At 32.3% G+C, this 5,000-nt stretch overlaps 1 long non-coding RNA gene across 1 annotated transcript in view; it reads left to right on the forward strand.

The window, feature by feature from the left end:
* Positions 1-5,000, forward strand: part of LOC137635535 (uncharacterized) — a 22,613-nt gene that overhangs the window by 4,868 nt on the left and 12,745 nt on the right. The window lies entirely within an intron of this gene.

Genomic DNA, 5,000 nt, shown 5'->3' on the forward strand with positions numbered 1-5,000 from the left:
CCCCCAGGTCCCTCAGTGTGAGGCACCTCGTATATCCACCAGAGAGTTGCTAATGCATCTTCCGGTGTATTTTGCATCTTCCAGTCTTGGATGGTCTGGGAGAGAGAGAGAGAGAGAGAGAGAGAGAAGGGAGAGAGGAAGAGGAGAGAGAGAGAGAGAGAGGGAGAGAGAGTGCTATTTCTAAGAAGTATAAAAGGTGTGAAGTAAAGACAGGATGGTTTAATTTTTTCAAAAGGCCTATGCAACTTCCAACAGACTAAAGAAAGCAACCTTATTGCTCCTTGTCATAAGGATCATTATAGCATGGAGATAGAAACGTACTACACTCCTCTCTCTCTCTCTCTCTCTCTCTCTCTCTCATCTCTCTCTCTTCTCTCTCTCTCTCTCTCTCTCTTCCCCACATGGTATACAGTAATCTTGCTGACATAAGCTGTTATGAATATGTATCACTAACACTTATGATTATAATCAATATAAATATTTTCTTCTATAATAATAATAATAATAATAATAATAATAATAATGATCAATCTTAGAAATTATTTCTTTTATTGTAGAAGATTTTGTTATTACAAATCTCTTTTTAATGTCGTCAGCCATTGTTTTAATAGAAAGGAATCCGGTTAGGTTGCATATATTATATATAATATATATATATATATATATATATATATATATATATATATATAATTTACATTAAAGCAATTGCCTTAGTGGCGTCAATGTGTTTCCTGCAGGAATCCTCGTGTTTCCTTAGCTTCTTCAAGGTTTCTAGTTTAAGCTTTTGGTTAAAGAAATAATGATTATTTCTTTACTTTATATATATATATATATATATATATATATATATATATATATATATATATAAATATATATATATATATAAATATATATATATATATATATATATATATATATATATATATATATATATATATATATATATAAATTCACATTGTGTTTTAGGACTGTTTATTTTCTTCATTATAACGCTTAATTATTCTATTATCTCCCTTTATTTCTATCTTCATTTAATATTTATCAATTATTCTTGTCAACTTTCGTTCATTCCCGATCTTTTCCTTTTTGTCCAATTCGTGGCATAGCCCTGTCTTGCCTCTGAGCTCGGGCGTGGGAATATTGGCTCGATTTTCCATAGGTCGGGGGGGGGGGGGGGGGGCACGAGGGAGGCCACCTGTCAATCAAGTCTCAATGGCCAGGTTGAATTTTGTAGGTGGTAATAAGAAGAAAGAAGAAATTGTAGGGCCTTCAGCAATACAATCCACGACATATTTTCTACTTTTTATACAATTTTCTTAAATATTATATAGGTGTCATCCACATACCGTCTGTAGAATATAGACTTGAAATCCATTGGACATTGTTCTGACTATTTCTCTTCGTAATAACATAGGAAAGCATTTGCTAGTGGTGCACTATAAGGTTGTCCCATTGCCAACCCATCTGTTTATAGTACTCGCCATTAAACATAAAGTACCTGTTATCTGTTGCTTGTTTCAACATTTGTTTAATTATTTTCTTTATCTACATACCTTACCATGTTTTCGTCTATTAATATAACATCTACTTCATGTTCAATAAAGGTAGTTATCTATTCAGTTAATCCAGAATTGTAGCATCAACAGAAACGTTTAAACATCCGAGAAAGCAATCGATGTGTCTGGAAAGATGACCCTCATGATAAATACATACGAAAAGCTTTAAAATAAAAATATTTGACAAGCGACCCATTCAACAACAAGTATAGAATCGAGCCAAGATTTCTAGTCTTGTTATGGAGAGGAACGATCTTTGAAATGGGAGAAAACAATTCAATTGCTGCCTATCTCTGGAAGACGGATATGAGAAATGAAAGCTTGTCGTCTGTAAAGGGAATATCCCATGTTGATCTGCTACAAATAGAAATATTATTATTATTATTATTATTATTATTATTATTATTATTATTATTATTACTAGCTAAGCTACAGCCCTAGTTGGAAAAGTAAAGTTTTGCTTTAAGAATCTCTCTCTCTCTCTCTCTCTCTCTCTCTCTCTCTCTCTCTCTCTCTCTCTCTCTCTCTCTCTCTGTAGGCCAAGTTTTTCTTTAAGAATCTCTTCCTCCAGGCCAAGGTTTGCTTTAAGACTCTCTCTCTCTCTCTCTCTCTCTCTCTCTCTCTCTCTCTCTCTCTCTCTCTCTCTCTCTCTCTCTCTCTCTAGGCCAAGTTTTGCTTTAATGAGGAAAAGACTTCAGTGTTGCTCTCTCTCTCTCTCTCTCTCTCTCTCTCTCTCTCTCTCTCTCTCTCTCTCTCTCTCTCTCTCTCTCTCTCTCTCTCTCTAGAAAAATAATCAGTACAGTCATGAATAATAAATGTGTGTAAGAATAAAATAATATTAAGAAATAAAAAATTGGAAAAACGCATCCGTATCCCCAAACAAGGTTACGCAAATATAAATATGCACAAACGCATAAGCGTCTTATACGCTGTACATTTCTTGGATGACAAGATAAGAGATGAAGCTCGTAGCATCATGCTTTCCCAACTAGGGTTGTAGTTAAACTAATAATGATAATAATAATAATAATAATAATAATAATAATAATAATAATAATAATAATCAGGATTATCTTACCATCGTTTCCTTCACTTTCCGTCGCATTCCCTTGGGTCAGTGCTTCTTTTCCTGATTGATTTTATTACTTGTGCTGCCAATTTATCTATTTATTCACCCATTCGTTTATTCGTTTTTTTTTTATTCATTTAGTTAATGTACAAAATCAGAATCTTAATGAGTTACACGTAATGCTATTTTTCATTAACATCAAAGTCCTTTTGTATCTTACGCACTCCCCAAGAGAGATTAGTTCATCAAACGTTCAGCTGGAAGAGTTGAAAGTCCCCAGGCCTACATGGCTGAGGACTATGAAGCTCGAAGTAGGAGATGATGAATGGAGAAGTATTGAATTAAAAGCTAAACATAGAGACGACTGGTGAAATCTAGCCGAGGCCCTTTGCGTCAATGGGCGTAGGATGAGATGATGATGATATCGAAAAAGTTTCTTTGCATCCACAAATATTTCAACCAATTATTTATTTAAACCTTTATTAATATTAATCACTTATCACTCATTTGACCCTTTATCCTTCTAGAATCTGAGCACACTATATGAACCATATTATCAGCAAATTGCGTAATAATTATTGCGTTGTTTGCGTAAGGCTTAATATAGTTGGGTGAACCTTGTCCTATTAAAAGTGTCCCTTTATTTCACAGGAGAATCTATCGTTCAAGTTATGTGATTTTCTGAACATTATTATTATTATTATTATTATTATTATTATTATTATTATTATTATTATTGTTGTTGTTGTTATTATTATTATCATTATTATTATTATTATTATTATCATTATTATTTGCTAAAAAAAGGATGCTATAAGCCCAAGGGCCCAAACAAGGAAAATAGTCCAGTGAGGAAAGGAAACACGGTAAAATAAAATACTTTATTTTGCAAAAAGGCATTGCAAAACTGCAATGTGAGAGCACCGAACGCTCTTTTTGCATATGTGGGAATAGACTCTCTCTCTCTCTCTCTCTCTCTCTCTCTCTCTCTCTCTCTCTCTCTCTCTCTCTCTCTCTCTCAACAGCAGTTAATTCTAATAGTTAGGCCTTCATCATGAGGCTCAATACTACACAGTACTCAAGAAGTTTTATCCCAGCTGTGACCAAGTTGTGGAATGATCTTCCTAATCGGGTAGTTGAATCGGTAGAACTTCAAAAGTTCAAACTCTCAGCAAATGTTTTTATGTTGAAGAGGCTAACATAAGTCCTTTTATAGTTTATATATCAAATATCGGTTTTAATGCTGCTATTGTTTTTAAAATATTTTATTTAAATTGTTCATTACCTATTATATCATTTATGCATTCCCTTATTTCCTTTCCTCACTGGGCTATTTTTCTCTGTTGGAGCCCTTGGGCTTATAGCATCTTGTTTTTCCAACCAGGGTTGTAGCTTAGCTAATAATAATAATAATAATAATAATAATAATAATAATAATAATAATAATAATACGACATTTTCCCCAATGTATAGATGTTTGAAGTCAAACTATTCTTGGGTCAAAAGGAGATTGTATTTTCGAACAGCTTTTTAGATATGGAAATAATTTTGATTATATCCAGATATTTTGAAACTGCTAAACATTAATTTTACATTGAACTCAAACGATATATATCCTGTTAAGGCTTTGTTTTGTTTCTAATACTATCGCTTTTTCCAAATCTCCTATAATTGATTTCATTTGTCGATTTACCTTAAGAAGGATGATATCAGTCATTTAGACCAGTTCCTATAAAGGGATCCCTTTCTGAGTGGGGAAACCTTAAGGTGAAAGGGTTTGCGTATCACCATGATTAGAATATGCTTACTAGTCAAGGCCACCCATACTAGGTTGGTTTGATGTGAAGGACCAGGCTAAATTCTCCCCACCATCACCAGTCCGTAGTAACCAGTGTGGTGATGAAAACTGGCCACATCCCAGATATGAATAAGTACATGTCTGAGGACTTTGTCCTGCAGTGGACTAGAAAAGGTTCCATTTGTTATATATATATATATATATATATATATATATATATATATATATATATATATATATATATATATATATACATGTGTATATGTATATATATATATATATATATATATACATATATATATATATATATATATACATATATATATATATATATATATATATATGTGTGTGTGTATATATATATGTACATATATATACACTCACACACACATATATGTGTATATATATATATTTACTTTCTGCGAATAAACGGAAATGAAATATGAGCAGAATACTCTCTCTCTCTCTCTCTCTCTCTCTCTCTCTCTCTCTCTCTCTCTCTCTATATATATATATATATATATATATATATATTAATATGTATATATATATAAATATATATCAGCCTTTACTAATC

The sequence above is a fragment of the Palaemon carinicauda genome, unplaced genomic scaffold, assembly GCF_036898095.1.
Source record: "Palaemon carinicauda isolate YSFRI2023 unplaced genomic scaffold, ASM3689809v2 scaffold138, whole genome shotgun sequence".
Lineage (NCBI taxonomy): Eukaryota > Metazoa > Arthropoda > Malacostraca > Decapoda > Palaemonidae > Palaemon > Palaemon carinicauda.